The 19,824-nt window shown below is 35.4% G+C and overlaps 1 long non-coding RNA gene across 2 annotated transcripts in view; it reads right to left on the bottom strand.

Annotated features, from left to right (window-relative positions):
- Positions 1–19,824, bottom strand: part of LOC123789212 (uncharacterized) — a 290,301-nt gene that overhangs the window by 190,658 nt on the left and 79,819 nt on the right. For both annotated transcript variants that reach the window (XR_015723965.1, XR_015723966.1), the window contains 2 exons: positions 4,163–4,255; positions 3,403–3,582 (listed from right to left, as the gene is read on the bottom strand). This is a non-coding gene — a long non-coding RNA (uncharacterized LOC123789212). The remainder of the gene's footprint in view (positions 1–3,402; positions 3,583–4,162; positions 4,256–19,824) is intronic.

Here is a 19,824-nt window from a genome sequence, read left to right as displayed (position 1 = left end):
TAGTGGCTTCTGTGTGGTCTTATATGGAAAAGAACCAATGGATCACTTGGTCATTTTCCTAATACTATACCTCCTTTGATATAATTATCAAAATTATTTGGTATTATTTGTGTATAAAACACTCTGTAAGCCCTCAGATAGTGGGTCCAGAGAAGGCTCTGCTGGCATGAAAGTCAATCCCATACCAAGGGTATGTGTCAATTATAGTCAAGATGAATTGTTGTTACTTTCAAAGTGAAAGATCCAATGTAGCCAGCCAAGAAGCCGACTGGAACAGTGGTGTAGTAGAGTCCAGGACTGATTTCCTTGCTGACAATGTGGACATTGAGCAGGGACAGTCATTAGATTAACACTGGTAAGTGGGAGCCCATGATCCAGAGCCCATGCATAGCCTTCATGACTTCATTGTCCACTGTGCCAGCACAAGGGTGGATTATGATGAAGCCTCGGTGATGTCTACTGGTCAAGTCACTGTATCAATTTGGTTGGTTGGTGTCTCTTCTGTGGACGGTGTGTGTGTTCTCTGATAGATATTGACATATGAATCAAAGGTCTTCACATTTTGTGCTTGTTTCATAAGTCCAAATATATGTCGCTTCTCCAGATCTTGTCCTCAATTTTCCATTCTTCCTTTCCAATGTCCCTGACCAACCAGCTGGGCTATTGCCACTGTCTATGGGTGCATGGGACCTTGAAGTATTTCTTTTTCCACACAAAGTGAATACCAAATATAAAACTCCTAGTCTACTTATTGGGAGAGTTTTCCTGTACCACTGTCTTTCAGGGAAACCTCTGCTTGGAGTTGTGATTCAGCCATTCGTTTTCAGCTAACACCAAGATAACATACCAACCCCTTAGGGAACTCATTACTAAGAGGCATTCTCCTCCATCAGCTGTTTTTAAGTGACCTTCAACACTGCCATAGGTATGACTTGGGGCAGATCTGCTGGTATAAGAGTGGTAGATAAATGGGATGGGGGAGGGGGTTGAATTTATTCTCTCTGCTTACACCTGACTCTGAATTTACCATTTCCATTCTACGACTAGAGGTCCCTCTGACCGTATTACTTAAATAATCTGAGAAAACATAGTTCTCTGACTGCTTGATCACTGGATCTCACAGGGCCAGAAGCTCCATTCCTACCAGGGCCCAGTTATATACCAGGAGTTGACATTCAATAGGTATGGAGTTCACTGTAATAAATGATATGTTCTTGTTCCAGAAACCCAGGGGTCTATGTTTTAATATTCCCATCAGTGATACCTCTGGTATTACAGTACCATAGGGGCAATGTTTTCATTCTCCCAGTACAGGTACTTCTGGTATCACAGTACAATATGGCTCAAGTGGCATTGTGCTTACACTATATTATGCCTTTTCCTGCTTTGAGTCCCACTAAAAACTGGTAGTCTTCCTTCATCCAGAAGATGTATTGGAACATTATTCCTCCTAAGTGCTGAAGATGATAGCTACAGAATTCAGAGTTTTTTTCAGAATAGTGAGTTCTGTGCTTCTTTCTTAGTAAACTTATTTAAATTAAAGATATATCACTATCAGCAAACTTTGCTTTGGGCTGGTGGTGTATGAACTTGGACAGGAACATTTTTACCTCTTTATTTAGCATTTCCTTCAACTATGCTCCACAGTTGCATTAGGCAATACCTGTTACTTTTCATTAATAGAAATCATAGACATTTTCATATCATATTATAGTTATCACATATATCTTGAATTATTCTTTTTATACATTATTTTAATATTGTGAGTTATTAGAACTGCCTCTAGCTCTTAATTTTTAGGAATTTAATTAAATAGTACATTTATTACTGCATCAAAGATGCATGTTAAACATATTTGATATAATATTTCCTTTATAGTTTTATACATTTTATATCTCTTATAAATATTTTTACTCTATAACCTTCTACAGAATGCCACAGAGGTCTAGTTTATAACATAGAAATGTTCAGAATGCTGTCTCAACCAAGCTTCTCTCTTTAATGCATGCTCCTTTATGACGTTCAGGCTTCAGCTTCAATGGCAACTCTTCAGAGGTCTCCCTGACCACCCACCCTAAAACAGCCTCCTGGGTGCTTTTTACAACATCCTGTTTTTGGATTTTTTTTCATCTCATGTTTATAAATGCCTTATATTTCCTCGTTCACATGGCTGTTGTGGGCTCACACTTGATCTGGTTGACATTTCCTTCTTAAATGTCCCACTCTAACATCTCAGGCTTATCCGTCTGGACTTTCTTCAGTGGATACATTTCCTTTAAATGATAATTTTCCTTAGATTTTGTCCACTAACACTTCTTTATTCTCTAATTCATTTTCCTATGTAGATAACTTCCCCCACGGCCACAAGTCCAAACATAATTAAAATGTATTATTCCCAAGGGGATATACAGACCCATAATCCCTTATCTGTCATCCTGAAATCTCTAAAGCTCCTTTTTTTCTACAAAACTCATTGGCAGCAAAACATTACCTGAAATGACAAAATAGCCTTTATTTACCTCATGCCCTGTGAATATTCATACATCTCACGAATAGAACTTGTATTTGGGTTATTACATGGTGCTATCAGGATCCTGCTAAAAATGCTACCTTTCATAGGACTGGAGTAACACATTACTTTTTAAGATTGAAAAACTGAAATTGAGAAGAGATCAAGACATCATATTCATATTTCTAGCCCAGATTGAGAAGAGGCAGCCTTCTTCTGGGCATTCCACAAACTTAACACAATTTCCTTCCTTTCCTATTTATCAGCCACATATCCATTCACTTCCCTAAGGACATCCAGTGTTTGGCCATGTCTGTCCAGGTTCCTACATGCACCATACTGCTCCACACCTCTGTCCTGGACAGTAACAAAGCAGAATTAATGAATACCACCCGGGGAGACTTCTGATTGGATAATTATTGCTGAAATCCTTACCATTCTAAATCAAAGAAATGCATCTTCTAGTATTTCTCTTGCTATTAGATTCCTTAAGTGAAGGAGGCACATCATTTTCCCACAACCGAACACAGTACCTGGCTTTGTGTTATCTGTTCTGTCACTTAAGCTGAGTTCCTTTATTGTCCCTCTCATCTTTCTCTTTAACCTTTACACCAATCAATCATGCCTTCTGAATCCATCCTCTCCTCTCTATCCTTTATGGAACCGCTATGTGCCCTCATTATCTCTCACCCAGTGTCCTGAGATACTGTCCACTGTTTCTCTGTCAATTCACTTCCTATATAGTCCGTTATTGTTCTAAATGAATGATTTAATTGTGTTACATGCTAATTTTAAAAGTCTTAAATGACTTTACACTATCAGTATGATGCTCAAAATTATTAGCATGGCATAAATGTCCATGATTTGCCCTTAATCTACTATTCAAGCAATACCTTGTATAATCCAACACCAATTTTTTTTTTTTTTTTTTTTTTTTTTTTACTTTCCAGTAATACTTCTGTGATGTGAATCTTCTTGCTCTTCCCGGAATGTAATCCTCCATACTGATCCCACGTCGAGAATTAGATGACAAGGAGACCAGGCACAATTTCATCAGTAAATTTGTAGAAATTCTCAGGAAAAACAATAAAACAAAATCTTTTGCCATGTAAATATATCAAAGGACAAAATAAGCTTATATTGTCATTTTTTAAAAATAGCATACAAAAAGGAAATTTTCATTCCAATCTAACTTAGGTTATTCAAACTAACAGCATATGACAAAAATATCACAATCTGATCTAATTTGCAATATGAAGATCGTAAAACAATGCACATGAAAATCCAGCAATTTAAAAATTTTAATTTAAAATTGCTTTTCTTTCATGAAAACTAAGTATATTTAGTATTAGGAAATCTGTTAATAAAACTCACTACATTAATAGATTAAATGATGAAAATGGCACATCCAGCTCAAAATAAATGGATAACCATCTGACAAAATTCAATATCCACTAATAAATCAGAAATAAATGGATAGTTCTTTAATAATGTTAATTTTTTTCTAACAGAAACCAGTAAGAAGAACATACTTTGGAATAAAACACTGTTTAATTAGTATTAAAGTTAGTATGTTAGGGTTCTCTAGATAAACAGAACCAATAGAATATATATAGATATATATGAGAAGATTTATTATAAGAATTGACTCACGAGGTTATGGAGGCTTATAAGTCCCAGAATCTGCTGTCTGCAACCTGGAGAACCAGGAAAGCCAGAGGTATAATTTGGTCAAAGGCTGAAGGCCTGAAAATCAGGTATAAGAAAACGATATAAGTACCACAGTCCAAAGGCCCAGAAGCTTCAATGTCCAAGGGCTACAGAATATGGGCATCCCAGCCTAATACCAGAAAGAGAATTCAGCCTTCCTCTGCCTTTTTGCTCTATTCAAGCCCCTTCAATGCACTGGATACTGCTGCCTGTATTGCTGAGGGCAGATCTTCTTTACTAAGTCTATGATTCAAATGCTAATTTTTTCCAAAAACACTGTCAGAGACACACCAGAAATAATGTTTGCCAGCTCGCTGGGTATCCGTTAACATAGTCAAGTTGATACACAAAATTAAGCATCACAGTTAAAATTAAGATAAGCGTGTCAGTTAGCACTACTATTACGTAATTACTCCATATGTAGTCAACACATTGGTAAATAAATATATGTATATATAAAAGGAAAGGATGACACAAAATACATTGGCAAATATATACACAATATATTATTGTGTATATGTGTGTGTGTATATATATAAATATACAAAATATTAAACTAGTAAATATATATCATATACATATAAAAGGAAAGAATGACACAAAATTTTAATTTTTTGTATACTATAATTTCTTTAGAAAAGCAAAATAATTGCATAAATTACTAGAAATTATAACAGGTTCCCAATAAGGTAGCCACTTGCAAAATAAATTATTTTCCTTTACCAACAGTATCACATATAAAATAGATGTTCCATTCACAAAATCAATAAAAATAACATACCTATAAAGAAACTTTAAAAGTAATAGTTAATGTCCACATGAACATGATTATAAAACTTACTGAGGGACATTAAAAAAATTTTTAATGGGATATATATTACTGGATAGTAAATTTTTAAATATTTAAAAATTTCCTAAATTACTGTGAAAATTCAATGCATTCCCAATGAAAGCAAATCTTTCTGTCTCTTTGGTCTCAAATCAAACATGAATAAAGCTAAGAAAATTCTTTGAAATATAAACAATGAGTGTGATCTGATTCTACAAAGCATTAAATTTTATTATAAAGTTAAAGTGATTAGAAACACTTGATATTGTTGTGGAAACAAACATATCAATGGCACAAAAGAAGGAATCTAAAAATAGATGCAAATATGCATGGGAAAATAATATATGTAAAAGTTGGCATCTCTACATAGTCTAGATCATTCATCAAGTAGTATTGAGCCAAAGAGCTTATAATCTGGGGAGGGGGAAGCCTGGAAAATAAACCTAGACAGCTCTTTACTTGCACCAAAATAAATTCCAAATGGACTTTAAAGTGTTATGCATGTAAAAAACGACAAACATTGTAAGAAATTATTTATAAATATCTTTCACCTTTGAGGTAGAGGAACTTTTCTAAACATGCTGCAAAATTCAAAAGGCATAAGGAAAAAATTTAATAAATTTTAAAACATAAAAATTAAAAAATATAAGGAAAAAAAGGAAAACCCTTAATAGAGTAGGAAGACAAAAATATGATAGACAAATGGGTAATAACTGCAATAGAGAGAAAAGTCCTATAAATCATAATGTAAGCAGAGATCAACATGAAAGAAAATTTATCAAAATTTCCCAAAATGACATTTCAAAGTCAAAATTATCCGATGACCTTAAAACATATAATTAGTTTCTTCACCTCAACAATGCAAAAAATTATGAATATAAACAGTGAAATACTATTACCATATGGCTGACAAATATTTTTAAATGATGAATAAGGCAAATTGGCAGTATTTACCAAAATTTCAGTTGTACATATTTTCGAATCCCTAATTTCAATTCTAAATATCTATTCTTCACAAATACACAAGTGGCAAAGATTTCTGTATGAGTTTGATATGGAGTAACTTTTGTAGTATGGAAAACCTGAGAATAGCATAAACATTGTTCTAAAGGGGAAGAATTCAATAAATTAGCATATGAACTACATAAAATACGAAGCCATCAAAAATTAAATAGATACGCATGATACATTTGCAGGTGAAAAAAAGGATACTGTAGAATAAAACATAGAATAAGATCCTATTTATGACTGACAAGTAACTTTTACATATTTTTAAATATTTTATTTATTTATTTGGAAGAGAGAGAGAAAGAGAACACATGGGTAGCGGAGGAGGTGGGGAGGAGCAGAGGGAGAGGGACAAGCCAACTGCATGCTGATCGCAGAGCCCCATGCAGGGAAAGCAGTATTTAAATTAAGAACACACGCCTACATTGAGATTTTTAGAAATGCACAGTGTGGAGGTCCCTTAAAAAGTTAAAAATTGAGCTACCCTATAATCCAGCAATTGCACTACTGTGTATTTACCCCAAAGATACAGACGGAGTGAAGAGAAGGGCCATATGCACCCCAATGTTCATAGCAGCATTGTCCACAATAGCTAAATCGTGGAAGGAGCTGAGATGGCCTTCAACAGATGACTGGATTAAGAAGATGTGGTCCATATGTACAATGGAATATTACTCAGCTATCAGAAAGAACGATTTCTCAACGTTTGCTGCAACATGGACAGCACTGGAGGAGATAATGCTAAGTGAAATAAGTCAAGCAGAGAAAGACAATTATCATATGGTTTCTCTCATCTATGGAACATAAGAACTAGGAAGATCGGTAGGAGAAGAAAGGGATAAAGAAAGGGGGGGTAATCAGAAGGGGGAATGAAGCATGAGAGACTATGGACTCTGAGAAACAAACTGAGGGCTTCAGAGGGGAGGGGGTGGGGGAATGGGATAGGCTGGTGATGCGTAGTAAGGAGCGCACGTATTGCATGGTGCACTGGGTGTTATACGCAACTAATGAACCATCGAACTTTAAAAACCAGGGATGTACTGTACGGTGAATAACATAATAAAAATATTATTATGGGAAAAAAAAGAAATGCACAGAGATGATAGTAGTGGAGAGGGGAGTAAGATTGGTGTGTGAGCAGCAGGAAGGGGAAGGAAAAGAACAGTAGAGAGAACAGTAAAAATTGCCTTTGAATCTTATATATAGTTCTGTATTGCTAGGAGGGTTTTTGTTTGTTTTTTAAATTAGCAAATACTATTTGTATTATTTTTTTAAAGGAAAAGAAAAAAAGAAATTGTGCTAATGCTCATGTTTGTATAGGAGTGATAAAATAGGCATCCTCTTGACAATTTTGTTGGCAATGTAAATTATAGATTTTGGAAAGCATTTGGTAGCAGCCTCATAAGTCTAATTATATACATACATATTTCTCTCCCTAGATATATACTATATATTATATATAAACCCAAGTATGCTTAACTGTTTATGAGAGAATACGCACTGGAGAACTGTTTCTAATAGTCAAAATCTGGAAACAACCTAAATATTTTATCAATAACGAATTGGCTAAATGAATTATGACTTATTTATGTAAGGAATTATTATTAACAGTGCAATATTAAAAATATTGGTGCATATGGGGTGCCTGGGTGGCTCAGTAGGTTAAGCCTCCGACTCTTGATTTTGGCTCAGGTCTCAATCTCAGGGTTGTGAGATCCAGCACTGTGTTGGGCTTCACACTAGGCATGGAACTTGTTAAGATTCTTAAGATTCTCTCTCTCCCTCTCCAAACCACCCCCCATATATATATACACACAGACCATATGCATATATATATGCATATCTCCATGTATTGGCAGAGAAAGTGGTCCATGAATTAGTAAGCAAAACTAAGAGGTTGCAGGACAGGACCTAAAATTCTATCTAGTTTTATAAAGTAATAATATTTTTTTACATAATAAAGATATGAACTGTTAATGTATACCACATTGGTGTATACATGTATAAATCAGAAATAATATACATGAATCTGGTAACATATATATGTTGTATATTAATATACATATATAATCTTTGATATATTTTAAGGCTGAGCTTAAGGAAATTCTCTAAATTTCTGCTCTCCTATTGTTAAATCCTTTCAAAAAATTATTTAGTACTCTTAAAATTAGAAAAATAAGAATATATTATTGATAATTTCAAAACTACCTAAGTTTTTAGAAGTCCACACAATGTTTTAATATGAAGCATATCTGGGTGAAATTAAATATATGCTATCTTCTTTGCAAAAAGTCAAATGATACTTTAATATATGTAAGTACCTATTAATTTGCTGTCACTCTTATTAAAATATAAATACCCAAGAGCTCAAATATTGCCTAGTTGTACAAATCGCACCACTCATTCAGGTGATGTTAAAGGGTAAGAACACTTCCACATTATTTTCACAGAAATTAGCTTATCTCTGTGTAGACCTTCATACTACAAATATTTGCATCAATGCCCGTATCCTAAAATTGGTATTTTTCCCTCAGTCAGTAACATAAAAATTGCACTTAATGACAAGATTTTCCATCCTCATTTCTTGTGGTTGTACTTGAGAATTTTTTCTTTTGCAGAAGTCCGAATGTAGAAACAAATGAGCCACATCATTACTAACCAACCCACCTTCCACCTTATGCATTATGTGTCCATTCTTAAACAATTAGAGTTTATATTCTCTTGTGAAAAACTTGATTCCCATAAGGTATTATGACACTGACACTGAAATTCACAGAGATAATATTTAAAAAGAGTTAATTATGCTTTCAGAAGATTTTATCTTATTTCAGACTTGGGTCATACTTAAAATATTTTATCAGTGTTAGTTTGTGAGTTAAGGAAAAAATTAAATATAAAAATTTAGTTTGGCAAGGTAAATTTCATTTATTTTTATTTTTTAGTAAGGTACATTTTAAATATAAGAAATCAAAGTAATATATGAACTGAATCTAATATATTCAAGTTAGGAAATATGTTAAATATCTAATTTATACTGGATTGAAAAGAGGCCATAAAAGCATGATAAACATGATTTTCTTAAACATATATTGAATAAAAGACTACCTTAATGATAATGTTAATGTTTTGGTTTAATTTGGACTTAATTTTGGAGGTTTTAGTTACCTATATAATATTTATGCATCTTACAAACTCTAAATAATTTCATTTTACATAAAGTCACAAGAAGGTAAAACTCTAAAAACTCAAAAACTCTAAAATTCAAGTTGATAAGAAAATAACACCAGGAAATAGATAGGTAGGTAGATACATACATACATATAGACAGACAGACACATACATACACGTATTCGTTGGAGGCTCTATGTTATAAAGTCAGAGGTTGCAAGGTAAAATATATGGATTACCATTCCTTACTACTGCATTATATATGTGTATACATATAATACATACATACACATAACACACACACATTTAATACTGCATCTCCTGGACTCTAGAAGCAGAATGCCACCCCACAATCACACTCGCCCACACTCACCCTGACTTAGCAGTTTAAAGGCTAGGCTACTTCATCCTTTAGGGCTGTTTTTTAATTTTGAATCATTTCCTCTAGCTTTCCATGGTAAAGTATATTTTTTAATATTTTATATAAAAAATACTGAATGGCCTTATTAGCTGCAAGCTATAAATGCCACAAAACAGATTTGGAAATTGGAACATACCCAACATAAATGGTTACCAACAGTGAATAGGAAGGCATACGAAACAGGGCCGTAAAGCCACCACACAATATGAGGAAAATCATTAAACGATCTGGAAAAGCATCAAGATGGCTGGCCTCTTTGTAGTTCCAGCACAAAGACTGAGACTTATTTCTAAATATTTTCCCTGGTGGGGAATAACAGCTTGAAAATAATCCCAGATGTATTCATTTGTGTAACCATTTGCTTCTTGTAGCATATAGGCATGGAAAAATTATTGAAGGCTTCAATTCTGGACTTGTATTTTTTAAATGTCAGGCTTTTGAAAAATAGCACCATTTTTCTTTAAAACCATTCATTTACCTGGAATGTTGGCCAGCAGGCCTATAATATGGACTTGGTTTTGTTAAGATTGAAAAAATGCCCAATGGCGAAAGAGGAATGGGCAATTTTAGTGGATATAACTAAATATGAACCCAAACTCAAATGAGCAAATGTCCAAGCAGACTAAAAAACAATGTTTTTATGCTTCTAAGCTAGCCAAAGATTTCTAGATCCTGTTAAACACAAATTTAGAGAAAGAAAGTAATCTAGAAGGTTTTCTTTAAAGATACTGGAAGCGAAGCATTGGAAATAAAGTTTAAGACAGTCAACTTTATACTTAGGCATTTTTGTTTCCCTTGAAAGTATCCTCTCATTTTGAGATTATTCTAGATATTGAGATAAGAAGTCCAAGAGCTAAATGTCATTTTTAAAAATGAATTTTCAAACACAGATAGATGAAACAATTCACAGTTCTTTGCCAATTGTTGGCCAATTCATTTAAACTCAACTTTTCAAAGTTCTAAAAATATATATAATTCTAAAATTTAAAAATATACCTTTAAAGTAGTGACGGTTTGACCTCAGTTCTGTAAATTTTCTGTTAAGTATTAATTCTGCTTTCTACATATGAGTATACATTACTTTTTAAGTAGAGTCTCTTATAAGTGTGCTGTGTATGCCTGTGTGAGTATGTATACAGAGAAAAAGAGAGTGAGATTATAATTCAGTGTCCTTTTCTTCACTTGACCAGATTTTGTTTTAAAAATCATTGGGGAATGTCTAACTTTTGTTGGTAGGCATTCCAGTGTTAAAATAAACAGTGGGTATTATCATTACTATTGTTATTAACTAGAGGGCTGTTCAGAATGGGAAGGGGTATGTTTGAACCGTCATCCATTTTACAAATATTTAATGAGCACCTATAGTATGCCAGCCACAGTTCAGCAACTAAGGTTTCAACAGTGGCAATGAAATCTCAGTACCTCACTCCTCTGGAATGCTTCTTCAGAAAACAGAAAATCATTTTCCGATTATCAAAGGAAAACAACTGAAGACAAGAAACAAGTAGGAGAGTATGTCTTCGGATTTCTACAGAAATCTATTTTATAAACATTGCATCGATCTCATAATTTATGTAAATGATTTGCCACCTGTGCATGTGTAACGGATATCCTATACCTTAGAAAAAATGTCTTTGACTCAAGTGATCTTTTGCTTGGAGACACACTCTAAGCGACATGATGATGACACCAGAAGGAATGGATTCGATTAATTTCAAGTGAAAATAAGGAACTCAATCTAAACTATGTAAAACTCACCTCACTCTGATTTATTGTTCTTTCAGACCATTGAAGCTGCAAATAAAATTTATGAGGGAAGAACAATAAATTAGGATTGGATAAAGGCATAATTTTTGGCCTCAAGTTGCTTGTACAGTTAGATTTTAGCACATAAAATTGGGAGCATAATACTAACAAGTTAATAAAATCAGCCAAGTGCTGACATGTAAAAACATTTTTTTTTTTTTAACAATTGGTTGGTCCGATCAGTTAGCCTTGTTGACAACTTGAAATTTTGAAAACCTACAGTACTTATATCCGATGAACATTAAAAATGTAGAAAAGTTCATGGATGCATGCAACAGAAGTTCACTGGTCTTGGAATACATTTGGGGGGGGTGGGGAAGTTGCCTTTAAAGTTAAAACTGTAAAATTACCACATAATAAAAGGCTGTGCTTTGAACACTAATTGCCCATTTATTTATTTATTTATTTTTAAAAAACCTCCTTTCCTATAATTACGGTGTGATGTATAAACTTTCTTTGGTTTTACTGAGGTGTGTTTTATATATTTGCAGTTCAATGGCTCTTTTCCATTTATTCTTGATTTTAATTTTACTAATATGCATTAGTATCAATCAGGCATCACGTCTACGAAGATCCCTACAGCGTTTTAATTGAGAGCAAATTGCCTTCAATAAATGGGGCCTCCTACTGGCCTAGAAAACTGGCCCACCCCAGTGGCTGGGCACAAATGCTCATTGAAGAGTTAAACCGAGGCACGATAGCCCACTTTGTCGGCTGCCTAGAGGGACGTTGTCAAGTCTGGGACCCTGCTGCTTTATTCCTATAACTGTGTTTTAGAAACACCTCACAAGTGGAATTGTGGTTGCCTCATCCAGAAAATGTGGAAAGGATTAATGTGGCATGTAAAACAAATCACTCCTGAGCTCAGCTGAGAAAGTGGGTATTAAAAGCACTCCAGTCAAAAGAGCTTTAGTGAGAGGGTCACGGTGATATACAGTCCGCATATGTTGGGCTGGTAATGCTGCAGGGTGTTTGGAAATGGTAATGGTCCATGGGTGTAAAGTCTTTCAAGACCTCTTAAAGACACATGTGTTTCTTGAGCGTGTTCTCCAAACAAGGACCTGTTATGGGTTAGATTCACTGAAGCTTTTAAACTTTATTGATTGGTTTGTGGGATTCCAGGTTCACTCACTGCTTAAAAAAAAAAAAAATCTGTTGATAAACACAGGCAAGAATCCCACTTTAATCTTAACCTTATGAATCAATAAACAATGTGGGATGTTGCCTCCTCATCGATTACAGTGCACACTGTTTATTTTTATCATGGAAGTGCTTGCTAGTTTTCAGAGTTAATGGGCGATATATCTATGTTGTTCTTCTAAATCCAGGTGCTTTGTAGATTTATTTTGAGGGGGAAGAAAAGGGAAAGACCTGAAGATTTCTTGCTATTTGAAATATGAACCATAGCCTTAATAAAAACTTGTGGGTTTCAAGTTGAGAGAGAACAAATAAACCTGCTAAGTGTAATCTCATAAACTGGAACAATTTTCCTTGGTATTTCCAATTTAGGAAGGAATTCATTCGGATCTCACATTATAATGCAAATATATAATCATAGCCACAGTCTGATGAACTCTTAAAAGAAATGCAATCTACTAGTTTTCTACATGTGAGTAAATGGTTTCTGCCTATTCTTCTCTGTTTGGTTTATATTTGCACTTTTTTATGGGATGCTTCTATTTTTCTTTCCTGGAAGGTTATACCTCATCAATTTATTCATTTTTCTTAATAAACTACACCAAAGCATCATGCAAAATCTTTGAAAAGATGAAAGCACAGGCAGAGGTTGCAATAAATAAGGAGTGATGCATTTAAGTAGTTGTCAGCACGTGTACTCAAAACAAGCATGTGTTTTTAGGTAAGACCTGGGAAAACATCAAGACAGGTTGGCAGGAAGTACTAGTTAACTAACCTAAAAATCTCATCAGTAAAACTAAACAAATAAAAATATTATGTGAGACTGGAAAAAGTCAGGGTGCTTTTTGGATTTGGGTTCAGTGCTCCTGAGTTTGACCCCAACTTACAACCATGACTGTAAATATTTTTTCACCAACTTCAAGCATGACATTATTTGTTACCTTTACTTTACTGCAGGCCTGGTAAAAGTCAAGATCAATAATTTCTCAGGAACATTTCCACTCTACACTGAAATTACAACCAACCTGAGGGACACAGCAGATATAAAATTTCTTGCCATTTCTGTAAAACTCATAACGCATCACCATTGCTTTGTGTTTTAATTGAACTTCCCCTCTTAGGCCCATTCACATCATTGCTCTCTAACTAACACATTTGGCCAGGAGGAAGGTGGATAGCAAGAGTTCATGGTCATTGCATTGAGTATGAAATGGTTATGGATAGAAACAAGACAAAAATGTTCCAATATAATAGCAAGATGGTAATGACATGTGAAGGTGTCAATATCATTGTATTTTAGTAGGCAAGCATTGAATATAACTTTATAATTATATAACTTTATAATTTACTTTATGATATTATGACTATGGCTAGTTTATATTCAAAGAAACTTTGCCTTCCATGTGCGTGATTGTGGCTGAAAAAGACACACATAACTTTACAAAACGCTTTGCATATAGGAGTCACTTTTGTGCACGGATTGCTTGTATAGGCCTTTTGAGCTTCGAGTGCATTTATTCTATGTGAAAAGTCTTCATAATCCACAGGTAAGCATGAATCTGCAGTCATGTCCTCCCAATTTGCTTATAATTACTGTTCCAGAGGCTTCCATGGCAATAAGGTATTTCTGCATTATATATAAATGGATGCAACTTTTATGCTTCCTATTGAAACCATCAGTTACAAATTTGAAACCATCAGTTACAAATTTGAAACAACTGAAAACTTACTATTCTAGCTTTAGAATTTTTCTGAATAAGTTAAACATCCAGAAAGTCAAAGTGCAATGCTTGTCCGTTCCATATTATTGCAAAAATAATTTCTGTTCATATCGGAATGATGACAGGAAACGGATGATCTTGATGACAACCTTTCTTCTGTTGTTAGGTGTGTTTGAGGCTGTATGTGCACATGACATTTTAACAGCTTTAAACTAAAAATCATTCTGGGCCTGAATGACAGATTCTGAGCTGTCTAACCAGCACTGAGCTGGGAACTCACTGACACTCGTCCCCTGTGCTCAGTGTCCTGACTTTGAATGCTTCCTCAAACACACTAATTGGGGACCTGGACTATGTTGAGTTTGCAGGTTTCCACATCGCCCAGACAAACTGCTCATGAGGGCAGACTAACCCACACCAAGATGTGCTGCACACCTGTACAACAGATGACCAATTTTAAATGTGCAAAGAAAAACCTCCACAAAATAATATGATGTTTCCTTCACGTGGTGTACATACAATTCAGACAGCTAAGGGGCTAAAGCATGCCATTTAGCTGTAAGTTTTCATTGCTAAAGACATTTTATAGGGCTTAAATTTTATATAGTCCAGTATCAAGTAGTACTCCTAATTGCATGACTTCAAAGTAGACATGTGAGCCCTACTTTCATATTATTTTAGGGGCAAGCAGTCGCTGCCCTTCCAATTGTTCCTATGAGGTCCTATATTAACATTATTATTGGGGATTTTATTTAACTTCAATTTTAGTGAAAACTATGCCTCCTTTTTTGAATGGGAGTTTGAACACTGAGATTAAATTGATAGAGAAAATCAAGTCTGAATCGGTTTATAGCCCAGAGGTACATTGTGAATCCCATAAAGCATTGTTGCAGGAACCTGGTTAGTGTTCTGTACACCTGCTTAATGTTTTTTTCATCATCACAAATGTCAAAGTGCTCAGTAAGTCACTGGGGTTTGAATGACAGCCATGCGCTAAGCAAGCAGTTATGTTTTTTCACTACCAAATTGGACCATAAATGATGAAAAAGAGGTCAAAAAGGAAGTATGGAACCATACAAATTTGAAAGGGGAAACTGCTAATAGCCATAAACCCGGTGCAATCAAAGGCTTGGCAAGTCATTGCAAATTACCTGCTCCGTGAATTACTGATCACACTGCATTATGATATAGAACTTTCTAACTCCTTTCATCTGCAGTAACAGGGCTTCTAATAGCTCACAGATCAAAAGCAAAATACTGCCAGTGGAATTTTGATACAAATACACCAAGGTTGTACAAGCATAATGCATATGAATAAAATGTTAATATGCATCCAACATTGCATCTGGTCTGATTATTTAATATAGTATATGTATTTTACAAACCAAAGTCACTAACATAATATTTATAGAAAGAGATGGATGGTAAGATATGCTGAATTTAAAAGGAAGATGAAATTTTGCATGATACTTTCACTGGGTGTTAATGTAGGTTTAAGCAAGATCTTGGCAATCTTTTAGATGCAAGATGTCAAGTTCCTAAATCCTTTTCTTCTAGCTCAAGACTCAGACACAGGGGAGTCAGGGGTACTCAAAGTTGCCCCTCCAAATATTTTTCCTATTAGGGAAAATATCTGTATCAATAAGTTTCTTTTGTAAAGATGCGAAATGCCCAGGAAGGGTGAAGTTTGTTGGTCATTTGGAAGCCACTTTAATCAGATTGCTTTCCTCCTGCCCGCTTGCTGGAGATCATGGGTACTGAATAAATGGACACTTTAATTCTAGATAAATAAATCCAGGCAAAAGAACAAACAAACAAAAACTTTAGATCCTAAGACATTTTATAGCAAGGATTTGGCTGAAGTACTGCTAAACTAGACTTTGCCCTGATGCACCTGGTGCCTGGGTGGTGGTAAAGGGATAGAAGCAGACAAGGTAGATAATTGCAAAAGAGAGATGCTCAGTTATACTTGGATCCTTTATACTTGATAATAACTGATATGCTTGAAAGTAAAAATCATTTTCTTGTTGGTTCTTAGATCTATGTTCTTATATAACCCACTGTGATTCTTTTGTAAGAAGAGTTTATTTTTCTTTTGTAAGAATTACTCATCAACTTGTGTTATTCCCTCTCATGTTGAAAACTGAGTGATTAAGAGAGACAGCTTTCCTATCTTTATAGGAAATACATATATGTAGGCTCATTCACATAAATAAAGAAATACAGATTGCAATAATGCTATAAAGAGTATACACAGAAGGCCAAGAGGGTTTCTGAATGAGGGTGCTATTTGAGGTAGGATGATCAGGAAGGCTCCCCAATGAAGTCATGTAAAAGTTGGGATACGACTAATAAAAAAAAATAGGCTAGTAAAAAAAACTAGGTAGATGGAGAAGATATGATTGATGGAAAGAAAAACAAGCATAAAGGCCCAAACTGTGTGTACAGCTGAAAGTGGTTGAGAAAAAGTAAGAAACACACAATGTGGCTGAACCACAGTAAGCAGGGAAGAGAACAGAAAATGATAACAGATGATACAAGGCTGTGAGTCAGAGTAAGGAGAAGAGCAACACATTGTAACTGGCTATTTTGGGGAGAATACTGGATCTGCGAGAAAGAACTGAAGCAAGAAGACCAGCCAGGTCAGCATTGAGCTGCCCAAGTGAAGGATGATAGTGGTTCGGTTAGAGTGGTGGCAATGGAGGTAAGTAGAAATGAAAGCAATGTGACTCACACCCACCAAGTCCCCAGAGAAATCTTGAAAGGCTCTCAGCCTTCTAGTCCTTGTGGTATAGTAGCCCAACCGTCTGGTTAAAGTATTTCAGTCAATGACTCTCTACCCTCAACTCTCCAATCAGAAATGTTGGTTCTCCCACTAGCATTTCCTTGGTGAGGAAAGCATATAAATTGGTGAAGTACAATGTGTGTGTGTGTGTGTGTGTGTGTGTGTGTGTGTTTTCTAACTATTTAATGAGCGAAGTACAGAACTCAGAGACACGTATGAATTACTTCTGCAATGTCTGTTTTAAAAGTGGTTTCAAATCTTTGTGGCATGAGGTGGGGTTATATATCCATTGGTCAATAAATTGCAGTTGAGGAAATCTGAGCTGCTGAGGTGAAGTTCTATATATTATGTGTGGGAAGGAGGGAGAGAGGGAGGTCGGTTGGTTACTAGGGCAATGGGTGTGAGATTGGGGAGGGGTTTAGAAAAAAATGACTCAATTCTCTTCTACACATTTTTGCTTATTATTTTTATAAATAGCATGCATTCATGGCTCTGTATTTTGTATAAATGAAGAAAGTTTACTTTAAAATTATTTTAAAACTTTTGAAAAGTGTGTCTGGAGACTTTCCGCAATCAGTATCAGATCAAAAAAAGAAGGAATGAGCATGGAGCAGACAAGTAGACCGGACAGATTAGAGGCTCTTTGAAGGACTATCTGTAACAAAGAATTTTGAAAGTGCTCACCCAGCCAAGCCCAGGGCAAGGGTTCTTGGAGTAGCAGTTGGTAGATGCTACTAGATAGTCCTGCCTGTATATCATTTATAATTGCTATTGATATATGATTACACTGTGAACCACATACAGTTTGCTATAGAGTACAGGTCAGTGTTTATCAACTCTTTTGTGTTTTATAATTTCACATGAGAGGAGGAAATCTTTCACTAGTAAAGGGAAGAAGATGAACAACATTGGTCCATCAGTTACTGACACCAATAAAAGGAAGCTGATACCAATAAAAGGAAGACCAGTAACCAATATGTCTTGCTGCAGGGCTTCCCTATGCCGTTCTTGTCATGGCACACAAAGAAAATGACAATATTTGTATAGTTCACTAGAGGAAACTAGAAGGGATTTAAGAGTGTCTATAAATATTTTTGGGGGGGTGCCTGGGTGGCACAGCGGTTAAGCGTCTGCCTTCGGCTCAGGGCGTGATCCCAGCATTATGGGATCGAGCCCCACATCAGGCTCCTCCGCTATGAGCCTGCTTCTTCCTCTCCCACTCCCCCTACTTGTGTTCCCTCTCTTGCTGGCTGTCTCTATCTCTGTCGAATAAATAAATAAAATCTTTAAAAAAAAAATAAATATTTTTTGGGGGATTAAAAAAGCATTATATTTTCTTGACATATTTAATTACAAAGACACAAAGCATTAGAGAAAATATTAAATGTTATATTTCTACCATACTTGCAAATAAAATCTTTTCAAATTTCCTATGAAAAACTTAACTTTCATCTTTTTTTTTTTTTTTTAAGTAAACTCTACCCCCAACATGGGGCACGAACTCACGGCCCAGAGACTGAGAGTAGCGCGCTCCACCAACTGAGCTAGCCAGCTGCCCCTAACATTCATCTTTAAACCACCTGCATTTGGAGAACTCATCCAGGTCTTTCACTGGCAAGCATAATTAATATTGGCATTTTGGAGGGCAAAATGATTGTTAATCCAATTGAACCTCTTCATATGTTATTTCAAACTTGGACTCAGAAAGTATATATACATGTTTAGAGCATGCAACAAGCTTAAATGTCACTAAGAGAACATGCATGTCAAAAACTGACCTAAGTATCCCATTTATGTGAAGACAGAGATTGGGACTGCCACTCACAACTGGGCTTAGTAAGAGTCCTTGTAAAATTTCCCAGCCACTGTGGGCTGTATGTCATGGTCTTTGTGTATCTGAGACCTGAACTCAGCTATAAACTGGTAGGGTCCCACAACTAGCACACCATGAACCTGAGTCCTGAAGAGTTACATACCCACAGATAGAATACCTAATAGCATGAAGAAAGACTAGTCAGATGGTCAGAGGGCTGTAGTTATTACTAGCAGGGCCTTGCTTCAAACATAGTGTTTCGTGGTCATCATCCAAGGATAATTTCAGTGTTGCTCCGCATTGGAGGCTACTGAACCAGGATGCCAGCCACCTTTGGCCCTACCTGCTGGACTTTCCAGGCCTGAGAGAATAACTTGCTGTTAATCTGCAACTCAGTGCTGAGACCACGTGCTAGAAAGTTTCACTTTACAAAACAGTCACTGAACCAGGAAGCTACCTCACTAGATGCACACCAGACTTTGGGCCATATAGGCCCAGTAATGCTCCAATAGAGGTATAAGCCGAGAGTTCTCTTTGATACACTCATTCCAATAGGCCAAGGGGAAAGGGAGAGAAGTGCAAGGAAAGAGAAAGGATAAATGACTGCTTTTCCAAGAGGACTACTGCATTTTCTCCTTAGTATATATTTCTGGCTGATACTTACAATATAGCATGTTCTGACCTTTTTCAGGAAAAAAAAATACAAAAATGCTCCCAATTCTTTATTTCTTCCCTACCCTGCAGAAGTAGGAAAAAAATAAATTAATTCAGGCAGTACAGTTTCATTGCCTTAGATGATGGTATTAAATTTATAAAAACAGAGAAACAGGCTTATTAACTGAAGGGATAAGGAAAGAAAAATTAGTATTTCACAATTTTGCTCAAAACACCTTAATATTTCTCTTTGATATATAATA

This window comes from Ursus americanus, chromosome 3 (assembly GCF_024610735.1).
Source record: "Ursus americanus isolate L20-20 chromosome 3, mUrsAme1.1.p, whole genome shotgun sequence".
NCBI lineage: Eukaryota > Metazoa > Chordata > Mammalia > Carnivora > Ursidae > Ursus > Ursus americanus.
The sequence above is the reverse complement of the archived record's forward strand: the minus strand, read 5'-3'. Positions and strand labels throughout refer to the sequence as shown.